Source organism: Schistocerca cancellata, chromosome 3 (assembly GCF_023864275.1).
Source record: "Schistocerca cancellata isolate TAMUIC-IGC-003103 chromosome 3, iqSchCanc2.1, whole genome shotgun sequence".
Classification (NCBI taxonomy): domain Eukaryota; kingdom Metazoa; phylum Arthropoda; class Insecta; order Orthoptera; family Acrididae; genus Schistocerca; species Schistocerca cancellata.
The window spans coordinates 412300324-412309910 of record NC_064628.1 but is presented as its reverse complement, the minus strand read 5'-3'; positions in this window follow the sequence as shown (position 1 = coordinate 412309910).

Below are 9587 nucleotides of genomic sequence, written 5' to 3'. Positions count from 1 at the left end.
TGTCCCTATTAATCATTACCTCGGGTTCCGAAAACCAACAAAATAGAACCGAGGTCCTATTCCATTATTCCATGCACACAGTATTCAGGCGGGCTTGCCTGCTTTAAGCACTCTAATTTGTTCAAAGTAAACGTGCCGGCCCACCCAGACACTCAATAAAGAGCACCTTGGTAGGATTTCAACGGGGTCCGCCTCGGGACGCACGAACACGCACGAGGCGGTCGCACGCCTTCGGCTCGCCCCACCGGCAGGACGTCCCACGATACATGCCAGTTAAACACCGACGGGCGGTGAACCAACAGCGTGGGACACAAATCCAACTACGAGCTTTTTAACCGCAACAACTTTAATATACGCTATTGGAGCTGGAATTACCGCGGCTGCTGGCACCAGACTTGCCCTCCAATAGATACTCGTTAAAGGATTTAAAGTGTACTCATTCCGATTACGGGGCCTCGGATGAGTCCCGTATCGTTATTTTTCGTCACTACCTCCCCGTGCCGGGAGTGGGTAATTTGCGCGCCTGCTGCCTTCCTTGGATGTGGTAGCCGTTTCTCAGGCTCCCTCTCCGGAATCGAACCCTGATTCCCCGTTACCCGTTACAACCATGGTAGGCGCAGAACCTACCATCGACAGTTGATAAGGCAGACATTTGAAAGATGCGTCGCCGGTACGAGGACCGTGCGATCAGCCCAAAGTTATTCAGAGTCACCAAGGCAAACGGACCGGGCGAGCCGACCGATTGGTTTTGATCTAATAAAAGCGTCCCTTCCATCTCTGGTCGGGACTCTGTTTTTTTTTTTTTTTTTTTTTTTTTAAAAAAAAAAAAAAAAACTTTTTTGATACAACAACAACTACAACATTACTCAATGGAAAAACAAGTTGATACAATGATTCATAAAAACAACAAACATTGATTGGTACTATTAACCCACCACCTTACAAAATTAGTGGGTCCTGTTATGAAAATTTGAAATCATGCAGCTTATTATTGTTAACTTTATTATCGATTAAATTGAATGGCACTAGCTACGGGCAGGGTTACTCTAACTACGTAACTACTTGGTTATTCTATGACTACTACTACTGCAGCGTTACATGTGTGCCAGATGATGTTTACAAACCTACTGTGTGGCCTGCTCGCCGAGCTAACCCCAGCGAGCGTGCCCCTGGCACTGGGCTGGCCAGTATTTGAATTCGCTGCAGTCCCTACCTAAGATTGTTATTGGTGTTCTAATTCTACAATTCTAATAAATCTAATTCCTATAAAATCTAGTGCTTACGTCGAGTCCGGGAAAGGTGCTCCTGCTCTCCTGATCCGATAGCGCGGCGGATTCCAGTTGCGTAACAACTGGCCAGTTCCGCGCTCGGCGGCAACTGCAGGTGCACCTGAGTCTTAATCGGGTTTTGTTTGTCCTATTGGTTCCTAATGAAGTCCCTCAGAATCTTTTTGGAGATCTCATTTGCCAAATTGTTGAGGACATTGAAGGTCTCAGGACGTCGTAATAATGCATATGTGTCTCTATTTGGTAGTTGGTTTCTTAGTTCTAGCCCCACGTCGTCATATAACGTACAGTCATAGACGACGTGTTCGGGTGTTCCATCAGGAGCACCACAGTCACACGCTGGTGTTGCCTGTTTACCAAATCGACATAAATATGTCGGATATGGCCCGTGACCTGTTAGAAAGTGCAGCAGACCTCTACTCGGCTCAAAGTAGCTCATTTGTAGCCGTTCTTTGATATTAGGTAGAAATTGGAAAACCCTCCTTCCCGTTTCCTCACTTTCCCATTGCTGTTGCCATAGCTCTTCCCCCCTTCTCTTTATTGAGTACTTGTCCCCCACCTGTACCCCCATAATTTCCCTTGTTTTTTCTAATTTTCCTTTGGAGACCCAGTACCACGCTCCCTGCTCCCTAATTTTTATATCTAAAGGACATAAACCTATTATTACTAACAAAGCCCCCCCAGGTGTTGTTCTATATGCTCCACCAGAGCGCAACAGCATGTTTCGCTGCACTCTTCTCACAGTCACTGCAGGCACTACCCTCGTGAGCCTGTGTGCCCACACCCCACTGGCGTATCCTACTAAGGACGTTAAACTGCTGTTATGATAGAGTTTGATTAGTCTGGGAGGTAGATGAAACCTTCTGTGGCCTATATTTATGAGATTATTTAGGACCTCTAATGCGCGTTGTGTTACGTTTCCAATATGGGTGTTGTAGCTCCATTTTTCATCTAGGATGATTCCTAGGTATCTAGCCTCTCGTCGCCGAAGAACTGGTGTTCCCTCAATTCTAACCGTTGGATTCCTAACAAGACTGCCTTTCAATAATAGGTACGTTGATTTTTGTGGTGCGACTTTCATTTTGGATTCTTGGCACCATCTCTGAAGTACTGTCATTGTCTGTTCTACCTTGGGCTCAAGCTCCTCACGGCTTCGGCCGCCTACCAGCAGGAGGAGGTCGTCAGCGTAAGCTATCACGTCTAGCACGTCCTCCCTTTGTTGTAGTTTTTCTAAGAGGGGTTCTATGTTAATATCCCAAAAGAGTGGCCCCAGAACTGATCCCTGGGGACACCCTTTCGTGATGGTTTTACTCGTTCTTCCACTAGGCGATGATAGCCATACCTCCCTGTCCACGCAATAGCTCCTCAGACAGCCATAGAGGGGCCCTGGGCACTCCTTCTCTCGCAAGCGAGAGAAGAGCGAGGGCCACCACAGGTTGTCGAAGGCGCCACTGATGTCCACCATGATGCCTACCACATACTTGTGCGGGGTTGAGCCACAGACCTCAGCCGCTAGGGCAATTGCGTCAGACGCAGATCGCCCCGGCCTGAAGCCGAACTGCCTGTCGCTCATCCCGCACAGTATCCTGTGTGCTGTCAGTCTGTCAGCTAGTAACTTCTCCAATAATTTCCCTAGGTTATCTAAGAGGCAGATTGGTCTATAAGATTTCGGTTCTGTGGGGTCCTTATCCTTCCCTTTTTGTATGATTATGACATTTGCCCTTTTCCATATTTTAGGAAAACTCCCGGTTCTCAGGCATTCATTGAAAAGTCCAGTGAGGGGTGTTACTAGCTGCGGGGCGAGAAACTGCACCACCTCCGCGACTATGCCGTCTGGCCCTGGTGCTTTACCCTTTTTCAGTGATTTAATTTGTGCTGCAACTTCTTCCTCCGAGAATGGGTACACCATAGTGTTATTTATGTAATCATGTAGATCCTCTCTGCGGATTTGTTGTTGGAGTTCATCCTCCTCAGTTTCATCGTCATCCGGCAGCAGAGTGCGCAGGAGAACTTCAGCAGTTTCCTGCCACGACTCTGTCATTCTGCCTCCGTCTCTGACCGTCGAGAGGATCGCAGGGGACCTGATCTTCTCCCTAACCAATTTATATGGTATTCCCCAGGGGTCGGTGGCTAACTGGCTCAAAACATATTTTTCCCAACTTTTTATTCTGACCTCTTTTAGTTCTTTTTGAAATTTTTCCTTTTCCTCCCTATACTGCTGCAGCCAGAATTGTTTTTCCTGCCAGACGGCACTTCGCTGGTAGTACCTTCTCGCCCGTCTCACAGACTGACGCATACTCTCAAGATCGGCAGACCATGGTGAAGGGGAAGCCGCCACGGCTCTCCTCCTGGTTGGCACAGCGGCCTTAACCGCGCTGACTATAGTCCCTACCAGTTCTTCGGCATACCTATCTACATCCAGGTCACCTTCCGGCAATGGCGGAATGTCACACTCCCGAACCAGGCAGTCCCAGTCAGTTCTATTATAGTTAAGTTGAATCTCCCATCCGAGGTCCCAGCGGCACCCTTCTTCTCTGAGGCAGAAGGTGATCAAGTTATGATCGCTTGTAGTGGCATTTTCAATGACTTTCCAGTCCTCGATGATACTGATGGCATTGGCAGATACCAGGGTGACATCAATATTTGTCCCCTGCCCTCCGCCTCCTCTGTAGGTTGGGGGATTACCTGGTTTATTTGCCACTACAAGTTGGGAAGCCATGATTAGTTCCTCAGCCTTCTCACCATTGATGTCTCTTGTGCCGCTGTACCACATGGGGGACTTGGCATTGATATCAGCCGTGACAATAATCCTGCGCCCACGCAGCGCCGTGATGGTTCTCGCGAGGTGGTCAGAGAATTCTTCGAAATTACCTCCGTATTGAAAATACATGTTGACTAGATATATTAGTCCAACCGGAGTTTGTAATTCAACCACATTGCAGTGGCTGTTTGACAACTGCGCTAAACTTGTGGCTCTTAGGGTCTTATTGGTGACTATTGTGATTGCCTTTGGCTCTTCTCCAGTGGAGATTACCTGCCAAGTGGTAGACATGAAGGAGATCTGCCCCGCCCGGGAGTACGGCTCCTGCAGACAGACTACATCCAGTCTCTTCTCCTCCACCACCTTCCGCAGCTCCTGCATGACCAGCCGGCTATTGTGAGTGTTTATCTGTCCTATAGTGATTTCAGATGTCATGGAAAATAGGTATGAAAATTGCAATCAGGCCATGGTTTATTATAGTCTGACGCAATTCGGCCATTTGCAAGGACAGATTGCACATAGATCTCTTTCATATTAAAGACTTCACCCCTTCTCTCAAAAACCCTTCTGAGAAGGTCACGCAGAGCCCCGAAATCAGTGGGAAGATTCATTGACTTTAACTGAATTCTGTCCACAGCCTCCATTGTCGAGAAGGTGACCCTTCTGCCGTATTTGTGACCTATGCGTACGACGTGCCTGAGTGCTGTAGTAAGGACAGCCGGTTGCTCCAAGCGTGAAAGCTGCATGGCAAGCTCCAAGTTCGGGTAGATCCTTCTAGGATCCACATCTGGTGCTTTCGGAACTACCTCCAACTGATTGGTACTTGTAATTTTGTTATCTTGTAGAGCAATTTGGAGAGTTCCATTTTGAACTGGAGCAATGCCATTGCTCTCTTCCGGTTGTGTGCTGTCTTCCGTTTCTTCTTCTGGGTCCGTCTGTATGCACAGATCAACCATGACTATTTGTTGAGGGCATATTTCATCTTTATTAATGACGAAGGTAGCTGCTTCTGGGTTAAGTGTTGAGTTAACACTTATATGCAGCAGAGTTTTAGGGTCGGTCAGGTGTTCTAAATCAGTCATATTCATTACTTCTTCAGTCTTTATTTCATTATCTGTCTGAATACTTGAATCAACCATGATGTTTTCTCTTTTTACTGTCTCCTGAATAGATTTTAGGAACTTTTTGAAGTTTTCTGCCCTTTCAGCGTCTCTTCTTTTCTTGCTCGGAGACTTTCTTTTGGTTGATCTGGTTTGGTTGTTACCATTAGCCATAATCGGTTCGAGATATTAAACGCTGTTCAAGGAGCTTATATGTGGGGCAGTTCCTCCCGGTTGCACCGCAGGTCTTTTTGCCCCTACGTGTGCAAGGTATGCATACAGCGGTTCTTGTACATTCCTTTCTGACGTGGTTTTCTTCTCCACACCTGGAGCAAGCCGGCTTCCTGCTACAATATTTGTGTATGTGGTCAATGTCCCCACAATTATGGCAACGGGGTACTATTAAATAGTCTTTCACATTAATGGCGTGGAAGCCTATGTATACCCTGCCCATAGATGTTAATTTTCGCCACAATCCCCCTGTGACTTCTGCTACATGGTGGACAACATCTCTATCTCTAGGTCCAGTTCTAAATCTTAATTTGAAATCTTTTAGGAATGCTTCCATGCTTAGGTCAGAGTCCTCAAGGTTTTGTCTATAAAGAGTCTCACATAAGTCCTCATCTGTCATAGATTTGGGGACATCGTATAATATAACGAGCGGATTTCGTTTTCGGGGGGGTTCACACTTAACTGACTTACATAGCTTTTGGTTTTTTAATAGTTTGTCCTTATCATCTTCTGAGGCAACGTCTACAATGACAACATTTTTTGTTACTTTGACCTTGTTAATCTTTATCTTTTCCTTGACGGGATTTACAGTTGTTGCAAAAACCTCCTGCACCTTTTTTATGTCCTGGCCGGGTAAAGGTTTCAAAAAGACTGCAGTGTCTGGCCGTTTTGAGACCTTAGCAATAGTCTCTTTGGTCGTTTGGGCTTTTGGTGCAGCTTGTGCTGCAACGCCAGCCCATGTCCTTCCTGGTTGTTTTCTGAGCCTGTCGTTCTCTTTCTCAAGCTCTTCAAGCCTCCCTTCTAGCTTGGCATTGGCTATCGCCCATGCCGCTAGTTCATTTTTTATTGCCATTACAGCGGCCTGACTGATCTTTCCATTCTTTACATTTTGGTCAATTAATTGGGTGATCCTCATGTGTCTTTCTATATTACTTTCCTCCATGATCTGACCCAGGCCTTCCTGTGGAGAGGGGTCAGACAGCATCGAGGCCCTTATGGGCGCACTTAGATCGCTTGTCTCTTCAGTAGCCATCATGTGTAGGACAAGCGAAAAAAGGGTTGGAAGCCCGTCTCTTACCCCGGACCGGCTCCTCTGGCATGGGGGGGGACTAAGAATGCAGCTCGCCCACCAACCTCGTCCCTAGGTCAAGGGCATCCCTAAGCCGCCGAGTTCAGTACACCGTTTCCAGTGTCCTGGTCTCCTTCAGTGGCCTCGTCATCGTCGATTTCTCCCAGCGCTTACCGGCAAGTGCACCCCGCACTCCGGAGAAGCGGATGCACTTCTCGTCCTTCGCCGTCTACTAGCCCGAGCTCCCACCTAGCAGGCCAAGGACCCGCTCCTACTCAGGTGGCGGGCCGGTCACCCAGTCGTTCGACGGTCTGGACCCAGCTAACCTGGCCCAGGCGATGTCACCACCCCCTGGGTTTGGCAGAACACGCCCCGGTTACCCACGGGCGCGGCGAAGCGCACTTGCCGACTCACGCCGAGGTCCCACGCCGACAAACGTGGTCGCTGGCATGCAGAGCACCAGCTGGTTTGTGCCCTGCGAAAAAATAAGGAGGGACAGATGGATTGTCCCTCAGACACAGCTCCCCCTGTGCCACGCACCCTTCGCTTTCGCCTCGGGTTGGGGGAGTTTAACGTCCTACCTTGACGGGAGTTTAACGTCCTGCCTTGACACATGACAACCCTCACCGTTCCACAGCCCGGAGATGTTATGAGAATGATGATGTGATAAGAATGATGGTATGGCCCGGGTCTTATGTTGTGGAGTTTGACATCATCGAGACGGTGCGGCACTCAAACCCGAGTTACGTTCCCCGGAGGGCCTCCACACGTACTGGGGGGTCATGGCCGACCATGTCTCACCCACCGCTTTTGATAATTCACGGTGGGCCAGTGCGGACAGTGAGGATTGCACCCATCTAAGGGCTAGCCTTTTAACGTCATGCATAGACGGCCCTTCCCGTGTTAGCTTCACCCCATCTGAGGGGGTTACTGAGCGCCGGGGCCACGTCAAGGCCACGGGATAGGACATTACGGTCCCCGCCCCACTCAGGTTCCTCTGAGCCTCAGAGCACTTCAGACTTCCTGAAGGTTTCCGGGAATCAGAGGGTCTCCTGGCGGTTTTAACCCAGTTACGGAAGGCAACACACCTTCCCCGGGTGGCGCCACGCAGACCGATTTCCCGTGCTCTAGAATTACCACAGTTATCCAAGTAACGTGGGTACGATCTAAGGAACCATAACTGATTTAATGAGCCATTCGCGGTTTCACCTTAATGCGGCTTGTACTGAGACATGCATGGCTTAATCTTTGAGACAAGCATATGACTACTGGCAGGATCAACCAGGGAGCTGCGTCAACTAGAGCTGAGCAGCCGGCCGCCCGGGAGTGTGTCCCAGGGGCCCGCGCGAACACGCAAGCGTCCGCTCAATTATTCTGCAAACAGGAGGAGGCTGAGCTCCCCTGCACAATACACCTCGAAACCCTCTCAGGTCCCGGCGGCGCGCAGCGCCGTCCTAAGTACTTGGTCGGGTTCGAGAGAGGCGCAATCGCCCGGAGTTAGGCGAGTAGACGCTTTAGGTGCGACCACCCGTGCTCCCAACTGAGCTTGCCGCTGCCGACAGAGGCCCGGGAGCGTGCTGTCGTGGCATTGCCGGCGGGAGACAACACGCGCCACCTACGGTGACCGGCAGCTCCAACGCCAGCGCCACAGAAGGGCAAAGGCCCCACGTGGGTGCCGAAGCGAACTCTCCCAGCACAGCGCACGTGCCAACACGTCCGCACAACTGCGATACAAACCACCAGCGAGAACCGCTGGGGCGACCGAGCAGCAGACGGCGTCGCGGCGCCGAGTGCCGGGCGGCGGCGCATCCTCAACGCACACAGTCCTCAGTCGGACCAGCACACTGCAGATGTCCACCGCGCTTCGCACCGGGCCCGCGAGGACCCACTTTGGCCGCCCGGCGCCGCGCGCAGGGTGCCCCGGCGCGCAGCTGCGCCGCCTGCCGCGTCCGTCGCCACTGGGCGCCCCCACCAGCCGGCTGTAGCGCGTGCGCCCACGCACCGCGCGGCCAGCACGCCGGGCGGCCCCCCCTCACCGGCCGGGGACGGTCCCACCCAGCCACCGCCGCGTATCGCTTCACACACAGATTTGCCCTTACTGATTTACCTCCAGCAACAACAACCGCACCACAATGGGTTTACCAGTTGTTCATTTGCGTAACGTCACCAGCAAACGTAGACGACCATCCCAGTTTGCAAATGCAACGATTATTGCATACCTGTCTGTTAGGTGTCACGACACACTACGTCTGCCCACATACACGCAACAAAATGTGCACGACTAGAGAACACGTGGGAGGTGGCCCCCTACGTATGCGATGTCCATTACGAGACCGACTGTCAACCAGCATCTGTACCATGTCGCAGATGTGGAACGCGGTGCACCATGCTATCACACTGTGTGAGAAGAGACGACTACGTTTGAATACACGCGCCACTACATCAACAGACGGCTCATGCTGATCGCCATCCAGGGCGTCCGTTACTCCCACACGTCTCTATGGCGTACCACACTGCAATGTAGCTGTTATGGGGAGACGGCACGTGGCTGAGTGCACAACATATGGACCGTATGGTTCGCTGTTGTTGGGCGCAGTCGTTGTACGGTCACACATGTGCCACAGCGTATCATTCAGTACATACGGACCTATGTGCAGTACAATGTGAGGGTTAAGCTTACGACATCAGCGGACAGTGGACACAGGCCGTACCACGACGTAGACTGAGCGCTTCGACATGCGAATGCCAGTGAACAGCTGCGAAGGGCATTGAACACGCAAGCACCTGAACGACCAGCGTGCGAAGGCAGGGGGGAGGGGGGGGGCGATGTACATCCTGCAGTCGTCCACATTACAGTGTACAGCGGGAGCATGTAAAAAGTAAGCAACACTTGCGAAGTGTTGAACATGAAACGATACACAAGAGGGTGGGCGGTGCGAGTAGCGAACTATATTCAGAGGGTTGTGGTTAGACAACACTAGATTAATGTAACGTGTCATATGCCAATTACAGAGCAGGTTAAGGCACAACTTGGGTTAGGTTAAGGCACAACTTGGGTTAGGTTAAGGCACAACTTGGGTTAGGTTAAGGCACAACTTGGGTTAGGTTAAGACACAACTTGGGTTAGGTTAAGGCACAAC